Source organism: Neltuma alba, unplaced genomic scaffold, assembly GCF_004799145.2.
Source record: "Neltuma alba isolate B1F8T4 unplaced genomic scaffold, ASM479914v2 tig00008411_pilon, whole genome shotgun sequence".
NCBI classification, from domain to species: Eukaryota; Viridiplantae; Streptophyta; class Magnoliopsida; order Fabales; family Fabaceae; genus Neltuma; species Neltuma alba.
The window spans coordinates 14,955-23,519 of record NW_021635006.1 but is presented as its reverse complement, the minus strand read 5'-3'; the positions used below and the strand labels follow the sequence as shown (position 1 = coordinate 23,519).

Here is an 8,565-nt window from a genome sequence, read left to right as displayed (position 1 = left end):
TTGTATGAAATATGCTGGAAGTGCCTTTAAATAGGATCAGAGGAGTATATTTTAATCTTTCAAATTTTTCTATTTTAAAATATTAGTTCTATAATTTAAGGATCATTTTGTCCCTTGAAAGATTGAAACTTATAATTTAAAATTAAGATGAAGACAAAACTAAGAAATTAAAAATTATATTAACCCTGCTTATATTAATCCTCTGCCTATCATCCAATCAATCCAATCTAGTGAGTACTGACGAATCTAATTTTATTATCATATTTCCAAATTGATAATATCAATGCATTAATTGGGACACCGACAGTTTTCTAAATCGAATCCCATGGTAGAATCAAGTCGTTGGAGTAAGATTCATTGAAACGAGGTTAAAAAACGGGATTAACGTATGTTTGTTTTAGGCATGATTCATCTATATACAAATTTGCTAATCATCACCAGCTTTCTGAGTCTTTAACTAATAGTGCTTCACATTTCTAATTTTCTAAAATCCAAAATAAAATTACAAACATTTACATTTTATATCTGTCCATGAGAAAAATAAAGACCGTGTGTAAAGGTCGATGGGTATCGGTTAATTTCGTGGAATGTAGACCACAGAATTGACGACGGTGACGGAGAAGATTTTGACAGCTTTTATTAGTTGAATCCGATATTATTCGAATATGGTCATAGAGTAATATATATAAAAAAATAACATGAAAAATCATATATTCGAAGTTGATAATCGGATAGAGAAGAATGATAGGATATTCCATAACCCAGTCCCAGATGACAAGTTTGAATCTAATAATAAGAAAAAGATCATGTTAGAAAGTACTAGTATAAGTGTATAACCTAAAATACTGATATACTATCTCCAGTCTTAATTATAAAAGCTAGTAGACTAATTGAGGAGATAAGAAAGGAAATTGAGTTAGTTATTTGTCCTACATAAGTGTTGCCTTTCCTAAAATATCTTTGTAATCAAATGTATTGACTAGAATTATTATTGTTAGAAGAACTACTTTGGAAAAAAAATTATATAAATATAAGAGACAAAATGGATTGGAGTCTTATATTTAGAAGCAAATAAAAATCAAACAGGGTCATATATTAAGGACCGAAGGTAGTATTATCTTTTGGACAATACTGATATGTTACCCGGTCTAAGTATAAGACCGAGTTGACTAATTTGGGGAGATTAAGGAAAGAAGTTAAATAGTTATTTGTAATAAATAGGTGTTATTTTCCTAAAATATCTTACTAATAAACTATATTGCTTAGAATTACAATTATTAGAAGGACTACATTGAAAAAAATACATAAATATGAGAGACAAAATAAATTTGGTCTTATATTTAGGATCAAAAAAAATTCAAACAGAATCTTATATTAAGACGGAGGTGGGTAGTATTATCTTTTGGACAAATACTCACATCAGGTATTATATTGATTATATCAATTTTTCCAATCATATATTACCAAGTCTGATACTTAATACTGTCATTTAATTGAACGTGACCTAAGTATTTCTTGTCTCTAATACATTTTTCCTCTATTTTGCCAGAGGAAATTACTCATTGTTTTTTTTTTTGCAGGAAGAAATTATTCACATATGACAATCAGGTTCATACATGTCATACGTGGTTTATATTTAAAACATGTAGATCCAAATTGTAGAGTGTGATTTTATGGATTAATTAGGGGGTTATTAAAGGGGGAAAGAGGATGTAGAAAGTGGGCTAATTTGTGGAGAAGGGAGATTCCCATCCAGATCTGAAAGAAAAGTCCCACTTTGGATTTGCTTCCTCACTTTAGGTCTTCTATTCGCCATTTGACGGCGAGAATCACGCCTCATCCGCCCACTTATCTTCCTCATCCCCTTCTTACTCCATTATGTTTCTTTCATTCTTACTTCTATTTATTTACAAAGAAAGAATTTTAATTGTTAATTTATTTATTTATCTTTTCACTCACTGGTATTTTTTTTTCTAATTTACACAATTTTAATGGTTCCTTTAATTTTATAAAATATATTTTTTATCCTCTAATTCTACACCGGTCAATAGTAAATTGATGTTTTTAGTTAATTACGTTTTTATAAAGAAAAACTATAACACTTACATATGGATTTTTTTAAAATAAAAAAAGAATAGGAATAGAAATTAAAAAAAAAAAAAAAAAAAAACAGGACAAGGAGGCGTGTGAGAATGAGATGCATAAGATCCTCGAACAGGGGCATTAGAAAAATTTTGAGAGGAGTGAGGGGGGTGGGTCCAGCATACTTTACCCCCGAACGTGTGTGTGGGACATGTGGGCCCCACTCACACTTGGTCCCGCCCCCTCTTCACATGTATTCCCAATAATCCTATTACACCGCGATCCCCCCGCCTCTCTGTTCCTTTTAGGGTATCTGTTGTAAATCAAAATGACTTAAAAATAATATTATAAAAAGTTTATTTTGTGTATAAAAATGTTTAAAAAAACCAAACAACCGCTCCTGAACTCCTACAGGGACAAACCAAACGCTTATGAGAAAGAGAATAGAGAGGATAGGCTTTCCTCTCCTTTTCCCCCAACCCCAAAAAAAGATGATAATACGGTACCATGTTATTCAGTTCAATTTTATTTATTTTTGGCCAGACATTTTAGTATTGTTATAGCATATGCTCTTGGTTTTTCAAAAAGCTTGATGACTATACGGTTACGTAGGATTTAATCCTATCTTCTGAGTGTTCCTCTATCTCAATCGCTTTCATAAATATATGATATGATATGTGATAGCGCAGTTAGAATCCATACCAAAATATCTACATTAATTTCCCCTCTCGCCGTTGATACGCAGATCCTGCAATGTAAATCCTTAAGATAATGGCAAAAAATGATCAAAGCTCTTCATTAATATTACATTTTTACATAATGTGATCTTCAATTTTAGATCAGGATAAACTCAAACTATAAATGCTAGTGAAGAAAAAAAAATCCAGTAAAAATAAACTTTAAAACCTCTATTTATATCAAATTTTATTTTTTATGCTTTGACTTTTATAAAGTACTATGCTTTTACTCCTCCAAGTATCTAGCTCGCCCAACTATAAAACTGAGCTTTGTACTTTATTCCACAATAAAACTTAAATATCAACAAAAACATTCACAAATATTAATATGTAAAGCTAAACTTTTAAAATAATATTAATTGGCGTCAAAATATTATTTGATCATTTGGGATGATGAGGGGTTAAACTGAAATTTTATATAAAATTACGGAATTAAAAGCTACATTTTACCAAAGAAAAACTAAAACACTAAAACCATAAACATGTTTCGTTTTTTTTACTAGGGGGAAAAAATCACAGTCAAAAGCGGAAAGGTGATTCCGTCTTCTATATATGCAGGCGTCTCTCCGCCTGGTTCTCTTCAGCCCTCGGTGCCTTACTCCACAGTGAGCTAGGCTTCTCACCCCCATTTATCTTCTCTCTGTCTCTCTCTTCCTTCTTTTTTCTCTCAATGTGGGAGTAGGAGCAGCTACTTCTTCTCCCAAGGGCACCAAAATAGGCCAAGGGTATCGCCTGATCTCATTGAAGAGACGCCTGATGGGGGCCTCATAGGTCACCTTCAGGTTAAGCAGAAGAACAAAATCTACGGTCCTGATATCCCCCTCTTGCAGCTCGATGTCAAGTAAGTCTCACCAAGCTCACGCCACTTCCTATTGTTTTTCCCTTTCAGCGGCACTTGATTCTTGGAGAGGACATTGGGTTGAAAGATTCTAAATCCTCTTATCTGATTTATAGAATAATCGACATTGATGTAGGGAAGGACTTTCAAATATTTTTATATAGAAATTAAGTGCTGATGATAGTGGTGGTTGGAGATTTTTCCTTTGTTTTCCTCTTCTTCTTTTGGTCTTACTTTCTTAGTTGGGGCAAGGAAAAGATTCTTTTCTATGACTTCTACTGTATTTTAAGCCGAAATTGAGCGAAAATTTTGTTCAAGTGTTTTAATCAAGTTCTATTGTTAAAACTTTCTCAGGCACGAGACAGAGGATCGTTTGAGGGTACACATAACCGACGCGGAGAAGCAGAGATGGGAAGTACCGTACAATCTGTTGCCGAGGGAGCAACCTCCAGCTCTGAAGCAGACGATTGGAAGGTCAAGGAAGAATCCTATAACAGTTTCAGAGTACTCAAGCTCTGAGCTCATTTTCAGCTACACTGCAGATCCGTTCAGCTTTGCGTGTGAAGAGGAAGTCGAATGGACAACTTCTGTTCGATTCGAGCTCGGATGAATCAGGGGCATATGGCCCAATGGTTGTTCAAGGATCAGTACCTTGAAATTTCGACCAAATTGCCCAAAAGATGCGTCATTGTATGGCTTGGGGGAGAACACTCAGCCACACGGGATCACAAACTTTACCCGAACGATCCATACACTCTGTCACACCACTGATATTTCAGCCATTAATCTCAATACTGATCTGTATGGATCGCACCCGGGTGTACATGGATCTTAGAAATGTCGGTGGTGAGCCTTCTGCACACGCTGTTCTGTTGCTGAATAGCATGGGATGGATGTGTTTTACCGGGGAACTTCTCTGACATACAAGATATCGGAGGTTGTTTTCGATTTTACTTCTTTGCAGGGCCTTCTCCTCTGAATGTTGTTGATCAGTACACTTCCTGATTGGAAGACCAGCTCCAATGCCTTACTGGTCATTTGGTATGTTTCCGTTTGCTTTCAATCTATTGTGCATTGCCCATTCCACCTAGTATTCATTGACTGATGTATGTCTTATTTGTTTAATGTTTTGATCTGCTTCAGATATGAGGGGTATAGATGGACTAGCTATAAGTTGGTGAAGTGGAACTCTTTGGGCAAGTTTATGCATGACTTATCAATAATGCGTGCCTCAGAATTTTTTTTTTTTTGGGGGGGGTTTAGCTAATGTTTTAACTCGATGAGGTGATTGCATCTTATGGATGATGGGCATTCTCGCTTTTAGCTTAGTAACACGTTAGCGGTGATGAAATGCACGTGAGATGTGAGAATGATTAGTCTTGGTGTTGGAAGATATTTCAAGCTGCTTTTGGCTTGGTATGATGTATGGTTTTTTTTTTTTTGGGGGAGGAGAATTACAATGAAGTCCCAAACAAGAAAAACAATTGAACTATCATTATAAAATGCTGAGGTTGTTATTGGGACCTTCTGGTAATTATTTCTTTTTTGTGGGATTTGATTGTAATTCTCTTCTCTTTTTTATAGGTAGTGTGTGGTTACTTTTATAATTTAGGTTGGGGTCTGTCACCTTTCTGGTTGCAATTAATATTAGTGTGCTGGACTAATATATATCTTGGTATAGCTTTTTAGGTCTAAAATAAAATCTGTGTTTTTTTTTGTTCAGTAATTTATTACCTTTCGGGTCCACGTGTAGAGTAGGCTCACACATAAAGTTGGAGGTTATCTTTGCCGGATGAAAAGATCATCTTTTCCGCTAAACTTTTATAAGTCCGGAAATTTGACCGTTGTGACTTTCTTATATAATGCTATATGTGGGTCCTTGATTTTTATTTTTTTAAAAAAAAAGACTATCATTTCACGCACTTAGTGTATCATTGTCCTTTTGTTTTTTAGTACATGCAAACCAACCTTGTGGAAGATATGCTTCTCCTCCTAAAGACAAGTTTCTTCATGCTGACTGATCTAACCTGAATGCAATTAGAAAAATTTAGTAAGAGGGAAGGGTGAAATGAGCGAGACAGAGGAAGAAAGTCAGGGGTCTCAAGTTTCATTTTAATTTAATATGGGATTTGTTGATTTAATCTGGTAAATGCTTTGGGCGCGAAAATAATGAAAAATTATGCTTGGAGATTTACTCTGGCATTGTTTTGAAAGTCTGTATTTGTTCCGCCATTATTCCAATCATCGATTGAAATGTTTGAGTCGATGGCATCAGATTATAATATGTCCATATATGTTGGAATGGTTCCTGAAACTCTTGGCCTCCTAATGGGATGCTCTTCTGAAAGATTTATAATTTGTATCATTGTATGAGCATTTCATTATGAAACATGTGCATAAACATTGAATGGATTTGTAAATCAATTGATTTAGGAGTGGTGGGTTGAGACAGGAATTTGAATGAAGTATTAATCTAATATTCCTACTGATTGGGTATTGCAGGATTCCACCAATGCAGATGGGGGTTACCATAACCTATCCGTTATAGAAGATGTTGTTGATAGTTACAAGAAGGCTCAAATCCCACTTGATGTGATCTGGAATGATGATGATCACTGGATGGGAAAAAGGACTTCACAGTAACCCTACCAACTATCCTCGTCCAAAGCTTTTAGCCTTCCTAGACACAAATACACCGCATTGGTATGCATTACATTGTCATTATCGATCCGGGAATCGCTGTCAATGCCAGTTATGTGTCTACCAGAGGGGCATGGCTAATGATGTTTTTATCAAGTATGATGGCGAACCCTTCATGGCCCAAGTTTGGCCTGGGGCAGTATATTTTCTGATTTTCTCAACCCCAAAACAGTTTCTTGGTGGTTGATGAGATCCGCAGATTCCACGAACTACTTCTGTTGATGGCCTGTGGATCGACATGAATGAAGTTTCAAACTTCTGTTCAGGAAAGTGCACAATTCCCAAGGGCAAGCAGTGCCCCACTGGAACCGGACCTGGATGGATCTGTTGCCTAGATTGCAAAAACATTACGAAGACAAGATGGGATGAAACCACCCTACAAGATAAATGCTTCAGGAATACAAGCTCCCATAGGCTACAAAACCATAGCCACTAGTGCAGTCCCACTACAATGGTGTTTTGGAGTATGATGCTCACAGTATTTATGGTTTCTCCCAATCAGTTGCAACGCATAAGGGCCTTCAAGGGCTTCAGGGAAAGCGACCTTTTATCCTGTGTCCGGTCCACTTATGTTGGTTCAGGCAAATATGCTGCTCATTGGACGGTGACAACAAGGGCACGTGGGAGGACTTAAGGTACTCCATATCTACAATGCTCAATTTTGCATTTTTGGGGTTCCAATGGTTGGTTCAGATATATGCGGCTTCTACCAGCACCAAACTGAAGAGCTCTGCAACCGGTGGATTGAAGCCGGTGCTTTCTACCCATTCTCAAGGGACCATGCAAACTACTACTCCCCAAGACAAGAGCTTTACAATGGGAATCAGTTGCTGAGTCTGCTCGCAATGCCTTGGGTATGAGATATAAGCTCCTCCCTTACCTCTACACGTTGAACTATGAGGCTCATATGAGTGGGAGCCCCGATAGCCAGGCATTGTTCTTTCATTTCCAAGCTACACCGCATGTTATGGCACCAGCACACAGTTCTTGCTAGGGAAGGGTCTTATGATCTCTCCGGTGCTGGAGCAGGGAAAAACACAAGTGAATGCCCTCTTCCCACCTGGCACCTGGTACAGTTTCTCTGACCCAACATCATTCATTACATCAAAGAATGGAGTCAATGTCAACCTTGATGCACCGCTGCATGTCGTCAATGTCCATCTGTATCAGAACATCATTCTCCCTATGCAACGGGGAGGATTGCTTTCCAAGGAAGCAAGAATGACACCATTCACGCTCATGGTGACCTTCCCGGCCGGTGCCACTGAAGGAGAGGCTCAAGGAAACCTTTACCTTGATGATGATGAGTTGCCAGAAATGAAGCTTGGAAATGGCTATTCTACATACGTTGATTTCTATGCGAGTTTGAAACAGGGAAGTGTGAAGATTTGGTCACAAGTCCAAGAAGGAAAGTTTGCTTTGGACAAAGGCTGGATTATTGAGAAGATATCTGTATTGGGATTAGAAGGAAGTGCTGCACCATCGTCACTTGAACTTGATGGTATACCTTTGTTGGGCACATCTAATATGGAGGTTCGCACATCGGAACAGAAGTATTCGCCGAGAGGACAAGAAGATTATGAGCAAAAGGCAACAATGGTGGATGTTAATGGCTTGAAAATCCCTGTGGGTAAAAATTTTGCAATGACCTGGAAAATGGGGGTTTCTCATTGAGACATATAGGTACGTTGTCTTGTGGGATTTGGAATCTTTAATTAGGACAGTGTGACATTTTCTTCTGTGCTTTTTTAAAGTTATTAGCATTGTTGATGGAGGGGAGATAAGCCAAGAATTGCGCTCGTCCTTTTCCATGTAAACAAAGCCCAGGTCTGTGAGCTTGTGTTGTATGTCTGTGCTGAGTAGTGGTGAATCTTGGAAGCTCTCGAATTAAAGATTTCACCCATTAAAATGATTTTCTACCGTTGACTTAGTGTTCTTCAATCCATTTTAAGAAATATTGTACTACAAACGGGATCTTATAAATAGGATAGGAGGTATTATTATGTTAGTATAAACAATATCAATGCTTATTTTTCAAAAAAAAAAAGAAAAAAAGAAAATGGTATCAATGCTTGATTGTAGTGTGATTATGAACATATATGGCTTGTGCTTCTGTTCTATGAAATCACAAGTACATTGTTATTAATTTTCCAAGGCTTTGTTTGGAATTATGATTATAAATTGTTTCATGTAAACCAAAATAAAATT

The 8,565-nt window shown here is 36.8% G+C and overlaps 1 pseudogene; it reads left to right on the top strand.

Moving 5' to 3' along the window:
• Positions 1–3,433: 3,433 nt before the first annotated feature.
• Positions 3,434–8,287, top strand: LOC114754020 (alpha-xylosidase 1-like; annotated as a pseudogene).
• The last annotated feature ends 278 nt before the right edge of the window (positions 8,288–8,565 follow it).